Here is a 25233-nt window from a genome sequence, read left to right on the forward strand (position 1 = left end):
AAATTCCAGAACCTCTCTCCTACCTTATCCCTATGTCATTGGTACCTGTGTGTACCACGACCACTAACTCCTCCCCAGCACTGCACAAAAGTCTCACTAGATGTCTCAAGAAGCCTCCAACTTTTGCACCTAGCAGGCAATTCACCATGCAGTTCTCCCAGTCATAACAAACACAACTATCTATATTTCTAACAGTCAAATCCCCCGTTGCTATTACCTGTCTCTTCCTAATAATGGGTCCCCTCCCCCGGAGAGGAATCCTTGGCACGAGAGGATACCATGACTTCATTTGGTACGAGGGTCCCAACTATGGTATTGTTCCTCTCCACTCCAGCTTTATGTTCTCCTTCCCCAATAATTTTTTTCCTCCTCAACGCCACAGAGGCTGTCAAACTGGGGGTGGGACTATTTCACTGTGTCCTGGAAAATCTCATCTATGTACCTCTCTTAGCTCAGTTCAGCAACTCTGGACTCAAAACCCCATACTCTGTCTCTGAGTGCCATGAGCTTCTTGCACCAAAGGCATGCATATGACACCTACTCACAAGGCAGGTAATCACACATGCTACATTCAGTACAATATACTGGATAGCCCACATTCTGCTGCTGGACTTCTGCCTGCACTGTTTTCACTTTTGTAGCGTTTTTTGTTGGGTTTTCTTTTTCTTGGGGGAAGAGGGATAGAAAATGTTTATTAGGTGTACTCAGTGGAGCTCCACTGATTTATATCAATGAAGAGTTGGCCCTATCTCTCTAAAGGAACAAAAGTCAACCTGCTTCTGTTTGTTAGGATGTTTAAGCATGCTGTAGCATTGGTAATATTAGAATGAATAAGTACACCTTGGGAATAGCAGTTTTTAATTCATTATTGCTCCACCGCCATCCAGGAAAACTCACAATTTGTTATTAGTATACTTTCTAAAAGTTTGATACACCTAATAAATGCCCACTTATTTTGTGAAACAGTGTCAAATTACACTTTCTGTAGCATGTCGAAATGAAGATAAATATACAAATGTAAAGATAGACACAAAAATGGTTGTAACACCAGGTTTTAAGAGCAGATAACAAATAGAAGCAATACAAATAAACACTAAAACTGTGAAAGTAAAATCTAACCACAGAGATTCATCTTTTCACTGAATCAAGGGGGAAATACATGTGACATACATTGGATCAGAACTAGAGCAAACTGAGAATTGTTAGATAAAATGTTAGTTGGTCAAAACATAGTAATTTGTCAAAACTAAAACTGTTTATGAAACAGGTTTGGTTTCCACAAATTTCCCAGCTACGAAACACATTGAGAAAAACTTTCAAAATTGTCCAAAGATCTTGTTTAGATGATTGCAAAACAAAATTCCATTTATTAGAATTTTTTGAAGGGGTCATCAAACATGAACAAGGGTGATCCAGTCGATGTAGAATACTTGGACTTTCAGAAAACATTCAACCAGGTCCCTCACCAAAGCCTCTTAGGATAAGAGGGAAGGTCCTCTCATGGATCAGTAACTGGTTAAAGAAGATAGGAAACAAAGGGCGGGAATAAATGGTCAGTTTTCACAATATTGAGGCGTAAATATTGGGTCCTCTAAAAGGATGTGTACTGGGACCAGCATTGTTTGACATATTCATCAATGATCTGGAAAAAAAGGGTAAACCATGAGGTGGCAAAGGTTTCACATGATACTAAATTACTCAAGTTAGTCCAAAGCAGACTGCAGAGAGTTACAAAGGGATATCACAAAATTAGGTGACTAGGCAACAAAATGGCAGATGAAATCCAACGTCGATAAATACAAAGTAATGTACATTGGAAAGCATAATCCCAACTATACATGCAAAATGATGGGATCTAAATTAGCTGATACCACTCAAAGATCTTGAAGTTGTCATGTATCGTTCTCTGAAAACATCTGTTCAATGTGCAGCAACAGTCAAAAAAGCTAACTAAATGTTAGGTAAGGGATAGATAAGACAGAAAATGTCATAATGCTACTATATAAATTCATGGTAAAACCACACCTTGAATACTGTGTGTGGTTCTGATTGCCTCATCTCAAGGAAAGATAGATTAGAGTTGGAAAAAGTACAGAAATGGATAACAAAAACAATTAGGGAGCAGCTTTCCTGCGAGGAGAGATTGAAAAGACGGACTGTTCGTCTTAGAAAGGAGATAACTAGGGGAGGGATATGATAGACATATATAAAATCATGGATGGCATGGAGAAACTGAATACAGATGTGTTATTTACCCCTTCGCAGAACATAAAAACCTGGGGTCACCAATTAAGTGAATAGGCAACAAAACAAAACAAAACAAATAAGGAACAATTTCTTCAGCAATGCAGTCAACCTGTGGAACTCATTGTCAAGGGATGTTGTGAAGACCAAAACTATACATGTGTTTTAAAAAATAGACCAGGGGTAGGCAACCTATGGCACACGTGCCAAAGGCGGCATGCGAGGTGATTTTCAGTGGCACTCACACTGCCTGGGTCCTGGCCACTGGTCTGGAGGGCTCTGCATTTTAATTTAATTTTAAATGAAGCTTCTTAAACATTTTAAAAACCTTATTTACTTTACATACAACAATAGTTTAGTTCTATATTATAGACTTATAGAAAGAGACCTTCTAAAAATGCATTACTGGCAGACGAAACCTTAAATTAGGGTGAATAAATAAAGACTCAGCACACCACTTCTGAAAGGTTGCCGACCCCTGAAATAGACAATTGATGGAGGATATTAGCTATTAGCCAAGATGGTCAGGGATGTAACCCCATGATCTGGGCATCCCTAAGCCTCTGATTGCCAGAAGCTAGGACTGGATGACAGGGGATGGATCACTCGATAAATTGCCCTGTTCTGTTCATTTCGTCTGAAGCATTGGGCACTAACCACTGTTGGAAGATAGGATACTGAGCTACATGGGTCACTGGTCTTATCCATTATTGCCATTCTTATGTTCTTACTGAAATCAGTAGTTATGCCTGTATTGGCTGAGTAGTTGAGCCATATGGGAAAAATGTTGGTGTGACTAATTCAAAGGGTCTGGTCTAGCCAGAGCCTATAAGCAGACCCTTGGGAGTGACCTCTTTAGTATGTTGAGCCCCAACAACCCACACAGTTCCACAGGTGAGGTCTGTGACTTCCAAGACTCTGAAACCTGGTCTCTTTCTGCAGCTCCCTACAGCAAATCTAGATGAGCCAGACTCCATCACTAGTCTTGGACTGTACCCCTTCAGGGCACAATGAGGTATTTGCAGTGACACCGAACAGCCTTTTCAAAAACAGAGTAGGGTTTATTAGTTGACTGAAAAACGGTATTGGGTAGTCCTTAGGTTAGCAGAGAGAGGCAAAGGTTAGGGCCTGGTCCATACTGGCTAAACCTGTGGAATCAGCCGGACAATGCTGTTATGGAATCCAGTGGCAATGGAACACTTTTAATAGTGGGAGTGCTGAAAGAAGTTTTAAAATTTTTATCTCATGCCTCCCCTTACCCAATGGCTGTGCCCCCTCATTCCCAAGAGCTGGGGCCAGGAACAGTGCTGTGTCTCCAGGCAGCCCACCAGGACAAGGGTCCAAGGCTGGGGCCACAGCTGGGGATGGGCACAAGGGCCCCTGAAGTGGGGGGCCAGGTGCAGGGGGCCCTGCTCCTCTATATCCAGGTTCCACATTATTAGAATCAATGTTTAGGGTGTGTGATAGGGGAAAAATAAATGTTCTGATATTGGTCCATTTAAAAAATGTGGCAAGGTTAATATGAAAATTCAGGAAAACAAGGGTGCTTAAGTGGAAGAAACTCACTGCTTAAGGTTAAGGCCTAGCCTACACTTGAAATTGATGCTGGTATGGTAGAACTGTTAGGAGTCTGGGTTTTTAAATCAATATACTTTTACCAGTCCAAGCCCTAGTATAAATACAGTTATAGTGGTAAAAAGGTGCTTTATATCATTATTCTCCTTCCCCTACAGCAGTGATTCCCAAACTTGTTCCGCCGCTTGTGCAGGGAATGCCCCTGGCGGGCCGGGTAGGTTTGTTTACCTGCTGCGTCCGCAGGTTCGGCCGATTGCAGCTCCCAGTGGCTGCGGTTCGCTGCTCCAGGCCCATGGGAGCTGCTGGACATGGCGGGGGCTGAGGGGCTTTCCCCTGCACAAGCGGCGGAACAAGTTTGGGAACCACTGCCCTACAGAAATACATATACTGGTATAAAGCATCTTGATACTGCTACAACTGCATCCCAACAAGGAGAGGGTATACCAGTATAGCTAAAGTGGTTCAACTTTCTAGCATAGACAAGGCCTAATTCTTTCAGGGAAAATATCTTACAGCACGGTCTACAAGAAATAGCACAATTAGTGTAGAGTATTTTCTTTTGTAACCCACAATCATAGCATGAACTTGTTATCAAAGTATTTCAAATTATAATAAAATTTGTTTTATTATTTTTGTAATGTATTTTCATCTTCTTTCATCCAGTTTCTCTTTTATCAGCACGAAGAGAAATTCCAGTCACTTTTGGAAGCAGCACTAACTCCTCTAACAACCACTTAAAAAAGGTTCATAATCTAGAAAGAATGTCTTTCCCCAAAAGCTCGATAACCTTGTATGAAGGCACTGCCCAATGGATTGTTGCAGAGGTTGGAATCATTGGCTAGAAATACTGTTCACCTGAAATATCCACATGCCAGCATATCTCAACAAGGAAGGTCAGAATTCTGCAGACCTTCCTTGATTCATCAGAGTTCCAGCTATTTGGTAAAGGACAAGAATTACCCTTCAATATAAGCCAAATTCTCATACTCTTGCTCTCGCTGAGCAATACCTTTTAGCTAGTCAGTAAGGTTGCCTGCAGAGTAAGGTCAACTCCACTTGAACAAGGGTATCACATCAGAGGACATAAGGTCATGTTTTAAGGGTTTGTATGCAGGTTTCTGTTCCAAAGGCGGTCCTTGGACTATTATTAACTTCATCATCATTCTCTTATTCTCTTCCAGATTCTCAAACACTTTCTCCCTGATGCCCGTAACATTCTTCCAATCAGCTTTCGTTTAGCAAGGGGTAGTGAAACAGAATGATTTGTTGGCCACCAGAGAACTGTTTTCTCTGGTTCGTACAATGGCAGGATTTAATAGGAATAAAGACATGGTGGAGAAGATACTGTTTTAGTGTAAACATGTTTGACACCTTAAACAGTGCTAGGGCTACCTCAATGACCATATTTCCTCTATCCTCAGCGAACAGGCACTTCATAAACATGTGGTATAATTGTTCACCAGTATTTTGTTTTTCAATACAACTAGAAACATGGTAATGAGCATTAGCACTGTTCAGTTTAATTACCCAGTAATTAATGATTAGGCATACCATTTATTTACTTAAGGAAATCTACAATGATTGGTTATTACCAAGATAATAAATTTGCAATTTCTGTTGACAATTGCCCTGCATTTCCTTTTCTTTTCTTCTTAGGAATATCAGGAGCATTTCATTTTGGTTTTGGATGGGTGATCCTACAGCAATTGAATAGCCACCACCGGTGCCCCGCACCTCTACTGGTTTTACATCTTTAAGTGTTGTGGGCTACATTTTCAAATATATTCTGAGAGATTACTCACAGTATTTCCAGGCAAACTTGTTAATGCTTGGAAACATCTTCATGTGTCCATTCAAATGGCATTTCCTTGCCTAATAACCTGATTTGCACACAACTTATACCCAGCTGTACTTACAAGTACACATTCCCCATTTCAAAGCCACGTGGAATCATTTAATGAAGCCCATTAATAATATGGCCCTTAAAATAGAAGAAAGCTATGGGGAACTTAAATTTCTGCTCCAAGACCTTTAGGGTTACTAGCTTTAAGAAACAGGGATAGAAAACTATGGACATCCAATTCAAGATAGAAGAGAATGACTTTTGGAAAGAAAACTAATTAGAACAAATGTTTTATTTAAAAATCTGTGGTTTTAATTTAATTTTTGGAACAAGTGGGAGGCACAATATTTTGTCTGAGCATGCATGATTGCTGTAGGAAAAAACAAGGCAACTCATGCAGTTGGATCTCTGAGCAATATAAATAAGACTTTTCCAGCACACTTATTCATAATGTGGCTGTATGCATTAGATATATCAAAAGTCCTCTTTTTTGGCACTGCGTGACTCATTTGTTTTGAAGCTGCTTCTTCATTTGCATAACTGGAAGATGCACCTTTATGCCAAAGGAAAACATATTCTTCATATAAAGAGCACTTCACACTTTTTAGCATAAATAAAATAGTCTTTGTTCCTAAGTAACCCAAAATATTGTTTTACGAATAAGGCAGAAAAAACCCTCATCCTCCCAAATGCTAACATTTGTGATTATGAAATTGACACATAAATAGACAAGAGGAAGAAATGGTCACGTTCAGGTTGATTAAAGAGGAATCTTCAAAACACTGAGTTCTGACTGAGTAGCATGATTTATTGATATCAAGTGGAGTCATGCAGCTAAAGCCCAACAGTGCTTTGCAAGTGTATCCTGGGTTCTCAGATGAATCTAGGGACTGATTAAACTCCCACTGAAGTCCATTGTAATCTGGGGACTGCTGGTAATTCCTACCAATTTCAAGGGAAATTGGATCATGCCCTAGACCTGTTCAGTGGAATTCAAAACAGAATGTTTACATACCATTGGAAGTTTGTTTCACAGCTTTGTTAGTGAACCCCTCACCTGCACTGGCTGGACCTACAAAGACAAGACATTTTCCTTAAAGCCTATGCCATTGTGTGGGAACAATGATGATTATGTAGTTGATCTTTGGGCAGCCCTTTTGGCACCCTAGTGCTGTTGCATGCAAAAACACGTGGTCATGCTATATTGCAATCTTTGAGTATGGAATTTAGCCTCTATAGGGCCAGGACCTATGTAAATGTAAACTTGTACACTCCTGATGTAACAGAAGTTGGGAGGAGTTCATCGCAAGCATCAATGAGAAGTGTGCCTTGACTTTTTTTTGGTCCTGTTTTATATACTGTGTGTATATACAGTTAGTAACTTTTAAACCAGTAACTGATTTATCAGACTTCTTCAGGGTGCCAGCCCAAAGCCCAGGCACCAGGTAAACTCTATTTTGAAGGCGCACATAGGATTTTATTGTTTATGAGCTTTGGCCTACTGCATGGGGTGAATTTCATCCTGAATACCTACAATACAGTAGTAGATGGGAATTATGTCTCATTTAAAGTCAGACTCGAGTACTTCCAGTTTACCTGATATATTTATTTTTTGTTAATTACTACTACATGTACCTACAATTAATGCAGAATTACTGGGCATTAAATTGTTATTCCAACATGAGACAATGGAACGGTATGTAAATCTGTATATTCACTGTAGTTTCTCATGTTAATTCATGTTTTCACTAATGATGACAAGCTGCTGTGGCATAAATACTTGTTGCTTGAGAAAAAAGCATGTAAAGATCTGTTTGTTTGTTGGGAGGCTGCTGAATTAGAATTTTGCTAATCACATTCACAGTATTAGATCAACAAATTATTCTAATAGTGTTTAATTAATCCATTCCTTTGTTAGTGGAGAATGATAAAAATGATCAACTATTGGTGAACATCTGCACCAAACAAATTACCCATGGAAAAGTTTGGGGTTCATTTTGACTCTATGTAAACAGACTCTGCCGCTTTGTCTCATCCAAGCCCACACTCCGTTCCTTTTCTCTAGTCCTGATGCACATTGTGTTTTAAAAAGGAAATCTCAGACTGAGATGAACTCTGCTCTTCCAGATATACAGCAGTGACCTCTTTCAATATGAACATTTTCTCCTGGATAAAAATACAGCCAAAACATTGAGGTTTTGTGGTAATTTTAAGAGAAATTATATATTGCAGACAGTTTGTTCTCCTATTTCTCATGGTAATTAATAGAAAAAAGCAGCAAAGCAGAAAAAAAAAAGGTGGGTGTGGGTTTGTGGCATTAGGAAAACAGTGAGAGGCCAAGAAAAAAATAAAAGGTGGGGGGGGGGAACAAAACAAAGAGAGACAATGTATAAAGAAGATGGAGGCAGAAGAATAGTGCCACAGGAAGACGCGTAATAAAATTAAATGAAAGTAAACATTAAAACAAGACAGTATAGCTAAACAAGTGAATATTGATTCAGCAGGGGGAGTGGTCACTGCTGCAACCAAAGTTGGTGAGGGAGCTATGGGGAGCACCCAAGGAAGGCAAAAGAGAAGACGCTCTACCTTGGCTTTTAGCAGAAGAGGGGGAATTTCACTCTCTGCTTCCCCCTTGCGTTAGATCAGAGGTGGGCAAACTACAGCACGCGGGCGACCTCTGGCCCATGGGACCATCCTGCCCGGCCCTCGAGCTCCTGGCCTGGGAAGCTCGCCCCTGGCCCCTCCCCTGTTGTCCCCCCACCCCTGCAGCCTTAGCTCGCTCACTCTGCCACCAGCGCAATGCTCTGGTTGGCGGGGCTGTGAGCTCCTGGGCAGCACAGCTGCAGAGCCTGGCCTGACCCAGTCTCTGTGCTGCATGGTGGCAGCGGTGGTGTGGCCTGGCTCTAGCTGGGCAGCGCAGCTGTAGCGCCACCAGCCACTGGTGGTGCAGGCAGTGCGGTAAGGGGGCACAGAACAGGGGGGGTTGGATAGAGGGCAGGGGAGTTCGGGGTGGTGGTCAGGGGGCGGGGCTGTGGATAGGGTTCAGGCAGTCGGGGGGGGGAACCAGGGGGTTGAATGGGGGCAGGGGTCCCGGGGAGGCCGTCAGTCAGGAAGGAGGAGGGATTGGATGGGCAGCAGGGGGCTGTCAGGGGCAGGGGTTCCAGGGGCAGTCAGGAGACAGGGAGAAGGGGTGGTTGGATGGGGCAGGGGCCTGGGGGGGGCTGTCAGGAATGAGAAGAGGGGTTGGATGGGGGTGGCGGAGGTTTGGGGGCAGTCAGGGGACAGGGAGTGGGGTGGTGGTGGATGGGACAGGGATCCCGGGCATCAGGGAACGGGAGGGGTTGGATGGGGCAGGAGTCCCGGGGGGGGGGGGTCAAATAAGAGGTGGAGGCCAAGCCATGACCCCCTCCCCTAACTGGCCCTCCATACAATTTACAAAACCCTATGTGGCCCTCAGACCAAAATGTTTGCCTGCCCCTGCATTAGACCCTGGTAGAGGGATGGGGTGGGGGGGGAAATCTAGAAAGGTGGAAAGGGTCCTGGGGAAAATCTAAGAGAGATTCAACAAAGGACAATGGAAGTTGTCTGGAGAAACTTGCTAATTTACATGTTTCTCACTCCCTTAGCTTTTGGTAGAGCATCTGTTGGAGAAACACCCCCCAGACAATCCCATTCTATGGAGGTCCTCATACTGCACTCATCAACACTCATCATACTGCTGGAGCTGAATTGAGTGTTGTGGCTCGCATCTCTCACCTATCTTTCTCCCTTTATCTCCCTGGGGGTAACTGGCTTGTGGATTTGTTTATTTACAAGTACAGGCAGATTGAAAAGAGCAGAGAAAGGTGTCGGGTGGTTCTTAGACCTTGTAGGAATTTGTTTTATAGTCCTGCACACTCCTTTAAGTCCTATCTCTGCACAAAGTCAGGCAGAGAATTAAGTGCTGAATACATTGATTTAGTGCCATGGAAACAAAAACATACCTTGTAATAAGAAAGTAAAGAAACTCAGTCTACTTAGTTTATGCAGAGACTGCTAAGAAGTAATTTGATCACAATCTACAAGTACCTACATGGGGAAGAAGTTTGATAGAGGGCTAGCAGAAAAGGCATAATGAGATCCAGTGGTTGCAAGCTGAAGTTAGACAAAGTCAGAATAGAAATAAGGCACAATCGTTTAGCCTGTGAGGGTAATTACCTCACCGAATAAGGGAGCTGGTGGATTCTCCATCACTTGATGGTAAGGACTTCAAGACTGGATGTCTTTCTAAAGGGTTTGGCATAGTGCAAACAGAAGTAATGAGTGATGTAGAAGTTGCTGGGTGGATGGAGGCTCTATGGCCTATGTTATGCAGGAGATCAGACTAGATAATTCCAAAAGGTTGTGGTGGCAGTGGAACATAAAAGAGGAATGCCCACCTTCTTTTCTGGGAGGGCAAATGGGTGACTAATAGGGAACCATGAGACGGGCAGCACAGTACCTGATGCTTCCCTCCACCCACTCGGGAAGGTGGGCTCAGAATTTGGTCCCCCCTCCTGGGGTCATGTAGTAATTTTTGTTGTCAGAAGGGGATAGTAGTGTAATGAAGTTTGAGAAACCCTGGTCTATGTACCTATTACAAATGTGTTGACACCTGAGGAATGCCCCCTAGACAGAATGCAATCAGTCTAGATTGCTAGTTGGAAAAGACCATTAGAAAAATAGGTCTTTGAAGATGCTAATCTCCTACCTTCTTGGAAAGCCTTCCTGTGGACTCTGCAAATAGACTGAGTTATGGTTGCAGGGTCAGGTGATCAGGTCACCTGATACTGGACTGTGATAAAATTAGTACATTTCCACTTACCAGGGGTGGGAGTCACACTGGAAGACAAAGGATTCCTGCCATATGTAAAACCTATTTAAGGCAGGGGAGTGACAATCAGGATTTTGGTAGTTCACTGAATCCCTGCCCAAAATGATGAAACAAAGACGAAGGGGGGAGAAGGTCTGAGCCCAGGCTGGAAGGGTGTCTGCCTGTGAATGAAATATCTGAAGTTTTAAGCTGCAAGCCAGTGAATCTCTGCAATCTGCCTAAAACAACATTTAGGGTGAGAATGTGTTATTTGTAACCAGTTTCTTTATTATTTTAAGCTTAGATTGTGTTTGTTTTATTTGCTACGTAATCTCCTTTGATCTGTTTGCTATCCCTTATAATGATTTAAAATCTCTTTTGTAGTTAGACTTGTTTTTGTTTTTTCTAAAAACAGTTTGTGGAATTCATAAGTGGGGGGCGGGGGTGGCCACAAAAAGCTGTGCATATCTTCCTCCACATTGAGGGAGGGGGCAAATTGCAATGACTTTACGCTATATAGTTCTCTGTGCAGTGCAAGACAATACAATGTTGGGTTTACCCTCTAGAGGGGGGTGCATTTGAGTACTGGGCAATTCCTTAGCTGAACTTTCTCATGCAAAGCTGATCTCAGCATCTGAGTGAAACTGCAGCTGGGTATGTCCCTACCTGTGTGTGTGCTGGTAAAGTGCAGTCAGAAACCTAAGGGAAGGCTTGGCTGGCTTGCCTCAGCAGTGCAGTGTAAAGGCAACACAGGCTGGCAGTACAGGTGAGTTCAGTGGGACCCCAGTTTCCAATGGCACCCTATGTCACAATATCCTTTATGTCCCAGTTTGCCCACATGTCCATTAACCTCCTTGTGTCTCAGTTTGCTCACCTATAAAGAAAGAATAATGTTTCTTTTGTGGGAAACGAGAATTAACAGATGGAAAACAGCACTGGTTTTGAAGAGTAAAGTTCTCTGGTCTATAAGTACTGAGTATTATTATATAAAAGCTATTCTCTCCTAGTTTTTCAATAGCTGTTTATACACCACCAAATAAGCACTTGTTCATTTTCTTTGAGATTCCATTTTGTTGGAAAAGCTACAGTGTCACTGCCTGGAAACTATGCCAAAAAATAAAGAATCCCGACAGTCTGCCTACTTCTATGACATTGAGAACCAGAGTTGTGAAATACCAATCTCAAAGAGACAAAGCAACCAGCTTGGAACAGTCAATGACTAGGGCAGCCGAGTCTGGCACTGTGAAGAGCTCTACTTGTCTTTTCCTCTGACTGTATTGTCTCTGGCATGAGGCTTCTATGGCAATTTCAATGTGATGTTTACCCAAATAGTTTAAACTTTGAGTCTGAGGAAATGCCATGAAATTCCAGTTCCAAAATCTATTTTTGTGCCCTCCATATAAGTAGACTCAGCTCTGCTTCCCTATGCAGAAATATTCCTCTGTTTTCCTAGTATCGACCACTGATACAGGAAGACAGGAGAGTGCCTAAATCAACAGGATGTTAATACCCAGAAGCCTTTTGGTGCATCTTATTTTCAAATAAAAACTTGGCTAAGAACATTATGAAGTGATAACGAGCTGGGAATAACAGCCAGCAGCAATGAACATGCAGAACTGCATCCATAATGGGAAAAAACTTGCTCTTCAGACTCTTGCACCCACTCTGAAAGTGATTTGGACAGCTGTTCTGGGCCAGAACTACTACAAGCCTCCCTGGGAATCAATGGGGAAACTCATTAAGATCCCTTTGCAGAGTTTTTCTGGGATAATTTGGGGGGATTCCACACACAGAGTGTAACAGGCAGCAATTATGCCTTAAACATCAGAGACCCTGGAGCCTTTAAATATGATCTGAGACCCCCTTCCTCAAGCTGCCTGACACTTCTACTGGAGCCAAGCCACACAGGCTTGCTCAGTTACCTCTGCACCCAGGACTCTTCTTTAAAGGTACCTACCTCCCATAGAAATCAATTATTGAAAATGACTGAGGTGATCTGATCACTCCATACTACATTGTTTTTTCCTCCCCAATGAAGATGTTAGCATTGCCAGTTCAAAGCACTGTGGTGTTGCTGACACTTCTCAAGCAGACTAAAGCAAAGCATTAAGAAAACTTTTTTCAGACTCAATTAGATTATGGTTCAAATGGCAGATGACAAGTCTGATCATGAATTTGGCCATCCTGAAAACTCATAGTAATGAAGAATGTGGTGATGAAGTACAAGAGTTCTATTTTATTTAAGTTCTTATAATGCCCTTGTTACTGTATTATCCAAGCATCTTCCAGTAGTGCATTAAGCAAGTTGACTAGCATCAGTCACAATGGACTAATGTGCCCTATGAGAACAATGTTGTGGATAAATGGTCCTAATGGGGAGACAAGGTTGGTGAGGTAATAGCTTTTATTGGACCAACTTGTGCTGGAAAGAGAGAGAGAGAAGCTTTGGGCTTATACAGGGCCAGACCTGAAGAAGAGCTCTGTGTAAGCCCAAAAGCTTGTCTCTCTCTCCCTCCCTCCAACAGAAGTTGGTTCAATAAAAGCCATTACCTCACCCACCTTGTCTCTCTTGTGAGAACATTGTCAGGGTGGAGAACATGGAAGGATAGACACTGCCCGGTGTTAATTGTAGGAATTACAACTGAAAACCTAGAAGGTGGAAATTGTAGACTCAACCATGTAAACTGCAGTTACATTACTGTTCCCTAAATTGAACTTTTCAAGTACAAAGCATTGATGTAGTGGTAAAGAAATAAGCTGAAGAGTTCTAGATAATACTCATTAATAGGCTGATTATCTGAGGCACAGCCGTGGCTATAGAATGACAAAGTAGCAGATGTGGGTTATTTAACAGGATGACCCTATAATTGGTTATTTTGTCTAAAAAAAGTTTCCATTGCTTTTCAGCTGATTTCAAGGTTTGTGATAAGCTTTACAAGTTATTAGTGAATAGATGCCTAATGCAATTAGTTTTTGTTCTAGTGAAGGTTTGTCTAACATTGGCCCCGAAATGTAAAAATGCAGCTGTGATATATTCATCACAATGTCTTGGTCAGCATCAAGACATAAGCAATTTCTCATTGTAATTAAAATGCCATAGCATAGTTATCTTGGTTTATTTGTGGTTTGATATGATCAAGAAAGATACAAAAGGAAAAACAAAATGAGTTTAGGGAATACAATTCCAATTCTACAAGAATTTAAACTAGACATTTCCCCCCAAAATATTTTAATACCCTATTTAAACAGTGCTAAACCATGGCTTTATTAAAATCAATAGTAAACATTTCATTTACTGAAGGTTTGGCCCTAAAAGAAAAATGTATCCTTGTTCTAAAGCCTAACACAGGATTTACCCACCTCTTAAGCTCTCAAAATAGAATTTAAGTGTGTCTTAAATCAGCCAAAAGGTCAATTCATCAATTTAGATTTTTTTAATTACTCTCATATAATCATCTCAATTTTACTTTCTACAATTTCTTATTTATCTAAGTTATACTTTGATTATAATTTACACATTTGTAAAAATTCCCCAGTCTTCATTTTAGCTACACAACCTAAAGTTTAACTAATTCATGAAAAAAGGGTGTGGGTAAATGCTTAATTAAAATTTACTTAACCACACATGTTGACACTGAACCTACCAAATGTTCTCACAAAAGACCAGGAGGAAAAAATTCTCATTAAGCACTTAAGTCCCATTTTCAAAAGTAACTTAGGCCCAGATTTTTTTTTTTTTTTTTTTATGTCTCAGTGCCTAAGTCACTTTTGAAAATGGGATTTTAGGTCACTTGAAAATTTTATCCATCTGGTTCTGTGTAAAGTGCCACCTGTCGTGACTTTTGTCATGGAAGCATGGCTATGACAAACACACAGCCTTCATATGTATTCCCATTTCTAACACTTAAGTTATCCTTGGCATCATTCAACATCTCTTCTTTGGTTTTCTTATCTTTAAAATGGGAATAAGTGTCGTTCCTTCCCTCTCAATGTTCTGAGGGTCTTAAAATGCTTTATACGAGTTCATTAAGTCTTAAATTACACATGTGAAAGAGTTAGGGATGAGTAGTTTTTTCTACATCAAGGGTCGGCAACGTTCGGCATGCGGCTCGCCAGGGTAAGCACCCTGGTGTGCCGGGCCAGTTTTATTTACCTGCTGACGTGGCAGGTTCGGCCAATCGCGGCCCCCACTGGCCGTGGTTCGCCATCCCGGGCCAATGAGAAGCGGCGTGGGTGAGCGATGTGCTGGCCGCGGCTTCTCGCCGCCCCCATTGGCCCGGGACGGCGAACCGCAGCCAGGGGGGGGCCGCGATTGGCCGAACCTGCCATGTCAGCAGGTAAATAAAACTGGCCCGGCCCGCCAGGGTGCTGGCGAGTCGAATGTTGCCGACCCATTCTACATCCTTATTAGTCCTTTGCCTCTACTAAAACTGCTATCAGCCACGCCAATTAGATCCAGTCAATGGTGGATTTTTAAATATGGATGTCTGTGCCCTGGGAGCTAGACAGAGCCTTCCAAATTATTTCATATACACTATTACAGATAGTAACAATATTTCTAATGTCACGCTTATAATGGGGGGTTGGGTAGATAATGACAAATGAATTTGCAAATTTGCAGTAGCTACATTTTAATTTGGCACACTCCTTCAAATTCCTTGATTATGGTACATACAAAGGGGGATTTCCCTACTTGTGGGACACTTGGCTTCTCGTAAAAAGATTCCATGAATGAACAAAGTAACACTAAATATATTTAAGTTACCTAGCCCAAACAATCCTCCAAGCTCCTTTGCTATAAATATATAGCCAATTAGTGATCTTCTTAGGTATTCTTACTAATAAAACATACAGACCAACCAGAATTAGGCTTCCCATGCTAGGCATGGTATAAATGGAATAGACCAGGGTTTCGCAAACAGGGGTCGCCGCTTGTGTAGGGAAAACCCCTGGTGGGCCGGGCCAGTTCATTTACCTGCCCCGTCCACAGGTCTGGCCGCTCGTGGCTCCCAGGGGCCGCGGATCACTGCTCTGGGCCAAAGGGGGCTGCTGGAAGCGGCAGCCAGTACGTCCCTCGGCCCGCGCCGCTTCCAGCAGCTCCCATTGGCCTGGAGCAGCCACAATCGGCCAGTGGGAGCCGCGATTGGCCAGACCTACAGACATGGCAGGTAAACAAACCGGCCCAGCCCACCAGGGGCTTTCCCTACACAAGTGGCGACCCCTGTTTGAGAAACCCTGGAGAAGACAGTCCTGACCCTAATAACTTACAAGTAAAATAGATAAGATGGACCAAGGGTAGGGGGAAAGGGATAAAACATACAGAGAACAATGGGATGGTGGCAAAAATCATGTTAGTTTCATGATTTTTGTGGAGGGGAAGTCAGGGGGTGGAGTAGAAGGGAGTGTTCGTTCAGAGCGATTAGCTAAATTGAAAGCTAAGGAAATGGAAGAGGTGAGGGACATACAGATGAGAAGGAGGGGAGGGAGGCACATATATATATATATAGATAAGTAATAGGTATAGCTATATTAGTACATGCATATATTAACCTTGTTTTAGCAATGTTTTTGGTTTAAAATGACCCAACAATGAGAATTCCATACACACAGCTAAGGCAATTTGTTGTTTTGAAGAGGGTAAACAAAGTTACAGATACAGTTACTTGGGAAATAGTGAGATAAACTCACATCTTATCTGAGATAAGGGAATAAAAGCCAGGTGTGTTAAAATTGTATAATAAACAAAATATAGAATCATAGATTATTAGGGTTGGAAGGGACCTCAGGAGGTCATCTAGTCCAACCCCCTGCTCAAAGCAGGACCAATCCCCAACTAAATTCCTAAATGACCCCCTCAAGGATTGAACTCACAACCCTGGGTTTGGCAGGCCAATGCTCAAACCACTGAGCTATCCCCCAAGTAAATTGTAATTGCTACAGAAAGCAAGTGATACATGGCTTGAGGATATACTTGATGTCCTAAAGAGTAGGTAGAGAGACATACAAGAGAACAGATTTCATTTATGTTAATGGAGTAATTTTCCAGTCAAACTCAATGTCAAAGTGAACTGTAGTGCTAGGTAATCTTTACACTGTTTTAACACTGCTCCAGGACAGCTTTAGCAAGTAAGCTCTGAAGTGGAGGCCTCAGCTGTTGTACCCAAATGGTTCCAATATTAAAATGATTTTAATTGCTTCAAGACAGCTCAGTCGTATCTGTTATGCCCATAGAATGCTAGGATTGGAAGGGACCTAAAGAGGTCCTGTAGTCCAGTCCCCACACCCGAGGCAGGACTAAGTATTATCTAGACCAGGGGTTGGCAACGTTTAGCATGCGGCTCGCCAGGGTAAGCACCCTGATGGGCCGGGCCAGTTTTATTTACCTGCTGACACAGCAGGTTCGGCTGATCGTGGCCCCCACTGGCTGCGGTTCGCCGTCCCACGCTAATGGGGGGTGGCGAGAAGCAGCGGCCAGCACATGCTCGCCCGCGCCGCTTCTCACCACCCCCATTGGCCCGGGATGGCGAACCGCGGCCAGCGGGGCCGCGATCGGCTGAACCTGCCACGTCAGCAGGTAAATAAAACTGGCCGGGCTGCGTGCCGAACGTTGCCGACCCCTGATCTAGACCATCCCTGACAGGTGATGGTCTAACCTATTCTTAAAAACTGCCAACGATGGAGATTCCACAACCTCCCTAAGCAATTTATTCCAGTGCTTAAGCATCCTGATAGTTAGCAAGTTTTTCCTAATGTCCAACGTAAACCGCACTTGCTACAATTTAAGCCCACTGGTTCTTGTCCTATCCTCAGGAGTTAAAGAGAACAATTTCTCTCTCCCCCTTCTAAAAACCTTTGATGTACTTGAAAACTTATTTCCCCTCTGTCTTTTCTCCAGACTAAGCAAAGCCAATTTTTCCTAATCTTCTCATAGGTCATGTTTTCTAGACTTTTAATTATTTTTGTTGCTCTTCTCTGGACTGTCTCCAACTTGTCCACATCTTTCCTGAAATGTGGTGCCCAGAAGTGGACACACTGCTCCAGTTGAAGCCATATCAGTGCAGAGTAGAGCATAAGAATTACTTCTCATGTCTTGCATACAATACTCCTGCTAATACATCCAGAATGATGTTTACTTTTTTTGCAGTTACACTGTTTGCTCACATTTTGCTGGTGATCCATTATGGCCCCTAAATCCCTTTCTGCAGTACTCCTTCCTTGGCAGTCATTTCTCATTTTGTATATTTACAATTGATTGTTCCTTCCTAAAGTGGAGTACTTTCCATTTCTCCTTATTGAATGTCATTCTATTTACTTCAGACTATTTCTCCAGTTTGTCCAGATCATTTTGAATTCTATTCCTATTCTCCAATGCACTTGCAATTCCTCCCAGCTTGGTATCATTCACAAACTTCATAAGTGTACCCTCTATGCCATTATCTAAATCATTGATGAAGGTATTGAACAGATATGGGCCAAGAATTCATCCCTGCAGGGCACCACTTAATATGCCCTTCCATCTTGAATGTGAGCCATTGATAACTGGTTGGAAAACCATTCCCAGAAAATAGTTATGCACCCACCCTATAGGAGCTCCATTACATTGTATTTCCCTAATTTGTTTATGACAAGGTCATGCAAGACAGTATCAAAAGTCTTACTAAAAATCAAGATATACCACATCTATCACTCCTCCCCCCCCCCTCCCCCAATCCACAATGCTTGTTACCCTTCAAAGAAAGCAATTAGGTTTGTTTGACATGATTTCTTCTTGACAAATCCATGCTGACAGTTACTTATTACTTTATTATCTTCTAGGTGTTTGTAAATTGCTTAATTTGCCCCATTATCTTTCTGGGTACTAAAGTTAAGATGACTAGTCTGTAATTCTGTTATTTTAGATGAGCAAATATAGTGCCTTTTTCCAGTACTCTGGAATCTCTCCCATCTTCCATGACTTTTCAAAGATAATTGCTAATGGATCAGAAATCTCCTCAGTCAGCTCCTTGTGTATTCTAGGATGTATTTCATCAGGCCCTGGTGACTTGACATCTAACTCATCTAGATTAATTTTTAAATGTTTTCCCTTCTTTTTAATCTCTAATCTTACCTCATTTTCACTGGTAGGCACTATGTTAGCAGTCCAATTGCTACTAAGGTTTGGTTTCCTGAAAACCAAAACAATTTTTTTTAGCACTTCTGCCATTTCCACATTTTCTGTTATTGTCCCCTCCCTCCCTTGAGTAACAGGCCTACCCTGTCCTTGGTCTTCCTCTTGCTTCTAATGCAGGGTAGGCAACCTATGGCACACGTGTCAAAGGTGACACACAAGCTGATTTTCAGTGGCACTCACACTGCCTGGGTCCTGGCCACTGGTCTGGAGGGTTCTGCATTTTAATTTAATTTTAAATGAAGCTTCTTAAACATTTTAAAAACCTTATTTACATTACATACAATAGTTTAATTGTATATTATAGACTTATAGAAAGAGACCTTCTAAAAATGTTAAAATGTATTACTGGCACGCGAAACCTTAAATTAGAGTGAATAAATGAAGACTTGGCACACCACTTCTGAAAGTTTGCTGACCCCTGTTCTAATGTATCAGAGTAACAGGAAACCATTCTACATGTCTCTAGTTAAATTAATCTCATTTTTTGCCTTGCCCGTTTCCTTCTGTTTATACACATCCTTTGTAATTTGACCTAGTTTCCACTTTTTGTAGGACTCTTTTGAGCTTCAGATCATTGAAGAGCTCCTGATTAAGCCAAGGTGGTCTCTTCTCATACTTCCTATTTTTCCTATGCAGTGAAATAGTTTGCTCAGGCCCTTAATAATGTCTCTGAAAACAGCCAATTCTCTTGAACTTTTTCCCCCTTAGACTTGCGTCCCATGGGATTTTACCTACCAACTCCCTGAGTTTGGTAACATCTGGAATCCATTATCATACATGTTTTCCATACCTTTCAAAGGCTGGCATGTTTTCATCTTTACCTATGAAATTTTTAGCAATGTACCACTACCACTTTAAATTCCATGGTGATTGATGTACTTGAAATGCATAGATAGAAACGATTCCTCTTATGTTGTTTTGATTCTCCTTAATGAATTCTGGTGGCATTTCTGACAACTGGCAAAGTTATACCCATGCCCTTCACTTCAAGTACTGCCAATCAGACTTTGCCCTCTTGATTATTTAAACAGCCCATTTTATGGATGTCTTGCTCCCTGCCCTGCTGTAGGGCCGCATCTTTATGCCGCTACTTTCTCCTCAATGAGGATCTTTCCTAACTGCGTGATCCCATCCCACATCAACTTTATGATCCAAGGTAGCTAGTTGTGTCCAAGGAAGCATGCCAAGATACATGCATTCAGAGCACTTTGGAAATGAAATGGAGATGGCAAATGAAAAAAGTCCAGCTGCTCATAGTACAGCTGTCAGAAGCCATCCCTATGTCCTTGTAGAAAAGTGGGAGGAGGAGTGTTTGTAATGGTCTCTTTCCTGTGCCTAGCACTGTGGCGTCATGGATTTTAGTGCAGTTTCAGTGCTCCAAGGGAGCCGCAGGGACTACTGCCTTCCCAGGAAGGTATGCCATAGTCCATCCACTTTTATGTCAGGATGGAACATTAGCTCCTAGCCCTCCGTAAAGCTGTCCTTCCCTGGAAAAGAACGAGAGCCACACAATTACTACCCTCCAGAAGCAAGCAGGAAGCGTGGGAAGAATCTACTACAGGTCCTGACTAGCATCATTACTTCCCTCCCTTTCTCTGCTCAGCTGTTGTAGGAACACAGTCAAGGTTCTACCAATCATAGAATATCAGAGTTGGAAGGGACCTCAAGAGGTCATCTAGTCCAACCTCCTGCTCAAATCCTCCCCTCCCCCCCCCAACCCCTACAGGACGGGGTGAGAAGACAATCCTATGAGCAGTCACCTACTGTCCACGTGTGCTGAGAACAGCAGCTGTATAGGATAGTGTGAGAATCTTAGGCCCTCTTATGCCCTGGTGTGGCTGTGTAGGGCTACACCACAAGCTGTCCCTTAAGGGACAAATACTCATTTCTAAATAAATAGGAGGGTCAGCACTGGCAAGTGAACACACACAGTTAACAAGAAGAGTTCTATCCATAGCAGAAATTTTTGCACCTCAGACTCTCATTACTTTCTGCCTAGCATTGAGGAGATTTGACAAGTCTCAGAGCGATAGTCAATCCTCAGGTTAAGACGACTGGTCATTTTGAGCTTGCTATCCTAGGCCTGCCAATCAAACCCATCTCTGGGACTCACACCACACAAAGAATCCCATTAGCCTCTTTGCAGGAAGAGTAACTGCACATACTTGGCTCCCAAAATGTGCATTCTCAAGAGGATGATTGTTTATTGGCCAAGAGATTCACTTAGATGCAGTTATAAACAAAATAATGCAAGCTTGATCACTTGATCATTGCCTGTTAGGTTCACTCCCTCTGGGGCACCTGGCATCGGCCACTGTCAGCAGACAGAACGCTGGGCTGGATGGACCCTTGGTCTGACCCAGTATGGCCGTTCTTATGTTAAGCTGTTGTCTTTTCTGCAACACATGTAATACGATGTCCTGGCTACATTCCTTCAATTGTGAAAGATGGTCCTAATGCTCATGTTCATTGGGATCCAGGTCAAATTTCCTTTAGATCCACTAGGGACATCGAAGTGTGCTCTCTCTCACATTCTCTCCATTGTCCAGGATTGCCTACATATGCTCTTTTATAAATGTAATCTATGTACTAACACACAGCTGGAAGCAACTTTGTTACCTTCTCCAGCCTACACAGCCAGTTAGTTTTCTAGTCTGCTCTAAAAAAGGAGATCTCAAGCTACTGGATAAGTGATAGCAGTGCATTATCTACACTTCCCTCTCCTTTTCTGCTCCATTTTTAACTTTGGACCACAAACCAGACTTTGGGTGAAGAGGTGCAACAGCATTTGGCTCGGTTTTCTTAACTTCCTTCTGTGCTTTATGTGATTTTGTGCCTCGTCTCTTTATTAGGTCTCCTGAAAAACTACTTGTAGCTGCAACAGTGCATACTGCAGCCATTTGTTTGCTTTATGGTGTTAGTCCCAGACAGCCTATTATACCGGAGCTACACAGAGCATATGCAGGTTCTATTTACTTCTAGTTTATTGATATTGATCTACAAAGACCTACATGGATTGGTTCCTTGGCCCTCGAGAAAGTTTCTCCTTCCTATGCCTCTTGCAGCTGTTGAGATGAGCTAATAGGCTTTCACTGTCAGCAAGGGCCCATGATAACAGTTTTGCTACCCAAGGTGGAAAAATGTTTTTGGTGCCCCCATTCTCTCCAAGCACACTGGGAGAGCAAAAATAACCATCGCACCACAAGCACATACACACCACTGAGTGATGTGCCATCCCTGCCCCTTGCTCCTGGATTATTTGGTGTCCCCAGGAGTGGGCACCCCACTCTGATCACCTGTCCCTAAGGATGGTTCTGACTGCCAGTATCTAGATTTGTATGAGAGGAACAAGGTGTGTGTGGGTTTTTTTTTTTTGCAGGAGCAGAAGGGAGAAGGCTTTCCATTTACTAGCATATAGATAAAAGATAAATAGCTCTTGTAAGAACACAGTTTCTGCCAGCCTCAGATAATGGACTTTCCTTTCTCTGCCACTAACAGTTTTTTAAAAACTCATCCTATCTTTCAAAAGAATCTAACCCCATTATTCACCCTCTGTCCTTCACTATTCATATTTAAAAATAATAAATATCTCTACCTGGTCAATGTGCTCACTTCTCCAGGACTTGGTTTTCAGCTGATGAAATTCATCCCTCTGGTGATACCTATCACTTCCACGGACCCTTTGCAGAATCACAGATGTCACCCTCAGAGAAGTAAGGTTTTGAGGAGGCTCTAGATACTAAGGAATGAAATTCTGGCCCCAATTAAGTCAACGGGAGTTTAGGTCTCCAGCATTCAGCCACTAAAAAAAAAAAAGGGGGCTATTTTTTAGCATTATGCTATTTTTGAAAATAAGAAACAGAGTAAATAGCAGTCAGCCTATGATTTAGAGTGGTTTACATTTCCAAAAGTAGGTGGACATGCCATGGACCAAAAACAACAACAACAACAACAACAAAAAACACACCACAAGCCACTCACCACAGAACGCAGCGGAATCCTAGGGAAGTTTATCTGCTGGGGAGCAAATTTCATTCTCTTTTGGGTTTAGAATCTTAAGTCACAAAACTTGGAATGGCCAAGATTAGTTGCTGTTACTAGGTGAAAGAGGATAATAGAAAGAGGTGCAGGGGGTGAAGAGATCTGATTGCAACGGATTTGCTATAACATTTTTAAGCAGGAAAAAAAAAAAATCAATGAGAAGGCTTTGGATTGTCAACACATTTTTAAATCCACTAATGTTAAAAAACAAACAAAAATAGCTGCTCTCATCTGAGCCCAGAATGTTTTGCTCTTTTGCACTGTTTTCTGCCAACTCATTAGCAGCAAATTGTAGGCCAAATTCTAGTGCCAGCTGCACACAAGCAGTTCACATCTATTTCAAATGGGAGCTACCTAGGTGCATCTGAAGCAACATTTGGCCCACTCTGTTAATTGTTATGGGAAGAATCATGGAAGTTTCATTTCAGTTTCAGAAATAGAAACCTTTTTAAATGTAAGTGGGGGGGGAAAAACCTCAGTTTCTGCTACTCTAAAAGCAGGACATGGAAAAATGCATGTTTTCATACCATAGTTCCAAGAAGTTATTGCAAATAAAGATACATTCTGTAAAAAAAACCAAACCAAAACAAAAACAAACCACCCACCCACACCCCCTTACATAAAAACCAAAATCCTATGCTTTTGAAAAAGGATTAGTGACAGGAGGAAACTTGCAAATGGTGAGAGATCTCATGTTCCCGCTTATTTAAAGTTGCAAACAACTAGGTTGCTATCTATTTGGTAGGTCAAATCTGATTTTCAAGTCTTCTAGCAGGTGACTTCTGAGTCTGTACTGACTGCAGTGTCCCAATCATAGAGCAAATCATAGAATATCAGGGTTAGAAGGGACCTCAGGAGGTCATCTAGTCCAACCCCCTGCTCAAAGCAGGACCAATTACCAGACAGATTTTTGCCCCAGATCCCTAAATGGCCCCCTCAAGAATTGAATTTACAACCCTGGGTTTTAAACCAAACATACTGTTAAGATTTGTACTTAGCTTTTCTTGAATAACTTCTGATGGATGAATCTCCCTCCATTTCACATGGGCAAAAAAAATACTTCATCTTTCAAAAGCCAGGGAACAGAGGTTATTTGGCCTTGATTTTGTACATCTGAAGCATGCAGTACTGGAACCATTGATGTTCTATTTCATCCCCCATCTATAGGTGGTCTCCTGGAGAAACTTGAGTGGTGCATAACTATTGTGTCGACCTTCTGACCAGAGGTGAATTTCACCCATAATGAAGAACATACCTGTAGCTGTTAAGTCCCCCAGATCCTGACCTTATACATTTCCACAACTGACTAGAAATCAAGGAAGCATAAACATTTTTAAGCCTAATCATTTTAGTTGTAAAACTTGAAATTTTACGGGCAAACTTTTTTCAACTTCTATAATTTTGTAAGCCCTATTATATCTTCCCATCCATCTCCATGCAAATGTAGGGATTTTTACCTACAAGACAATTTCTGGTGATTTAAATACCCTACCTTGGGAAAATACTCTGAAAGGGCACACCACTGGTTTGTCACCTCCTCCTGGTTGTTCTGGGGATTAGCTCTAGAGGTCAACACCCCCTTAAGCGGTTTGTACACCATCACTCTGTCTCTTCCTCTGGTCTGCAGCCCCTCTCTCACTCCAGGAACCAGTGTCCTCTTCATGACTCAGTCCTCCAGCCAGGTCACTCAGTGTTTTCCCCTTCCGGGGTAGCAAAGTCCCCTCTCCCTAGCAGTCCTAGGCCATCTTCTCTTCCACTGCCTCAGTGGCTGGTAGGGGAACTTAGGCCTGCCTTCTACTCCAGGGACTCTCAGCTCAGCAGTTCTGGGTTTTCCTCTCTCATCACACCTTTCCTGGGCTGCTTCCTATCACATCTGGTCCCCCAGCTCCAAAACCCTCTTCTCAGAGAGTGACTACTACCAGCAGCCTTTCCCAGCAGCCCTCCTTTTAACGTGCACAACCTCTGGGCTTTATATAGGCCCCCGCTGTTCCTGCACAGCTGAACCTGCTTCCAATTAGTTCCTTGCTCCCTAGCTCCTTCTCCAGGTGCAGCCTGGGGAGTTAATTGGCCTGCCTGGCCACTTTAACTCCTTTTGAATCCTGTCCTCCTGTTACCCCAATCACAATTCCTTTTGCCAGTGAGCAAGATTTTTTTGCTGCAACCACAATGAAAATTTGCAAGGGGTAAAGCAGTTCAAGATTTTTTTGCTGCAACCACAATGAAAATTTGCAAGGGGTAAAGCAGTTCATTTTGCTGGAATTCTTCTTAGTGCAAAATTTTTGTCATGTTCACAACAACAAGCTTAGTGTTGGGCTCCCCATGACAACTGTTAAAAACAACCCTCCTGACCCCAATAGGACTGTCTCAAAATTTGTGCTAACAAGAGGTGTTTGAGTTTCTCAGAAACAATAAAAGCACATTTTTCTGCAGTTTGTCTGCAGTAAGAATTACTCTCACAGCCTTGTTTTGATGCTCCATTCATAGCAAGCCCTTGGAATGTACCAAACACTGCAGCTAGGGTTTCTTATA

General features: G+C 42.3%; 1 long non-coding RNA gene across 1 annotated transcript; it reads right to left on the minus strand.

Moving 5' to 3' along the window:
- Positions 1-878: 878 nt before the first annotated feature.
- Positions 879-24768, minus strand: LOC135973604 (uncharacterized). The gene is made up of 3 exons (XR_010590513.1): positions 24197-24768; positions 22259-22465; positions 879-1512 (listed from the first exon to the last, which is right to left on the minus strand). It is a non-coding gene; the product is annotated as an uncharacterized LOC135973604 (long non-coding RNA).
- Between the last annotated feature and the right edge of the window lie 465 nt (positions 24769-25233).

Source organism: Chrysemys picta, chromosome 9, assembly GCF_011386835.1.
Source record: "Chrysemys picta bellii isolate R12L10 chromosome 9, ASM1138683v2, whole genome shotgun sequence".
NCBI classification, from domain to species: Eukaryota; Metazoa; Chordata; order Testudines; family Emydidae; genus Chrysemys; species Chrysemys picta.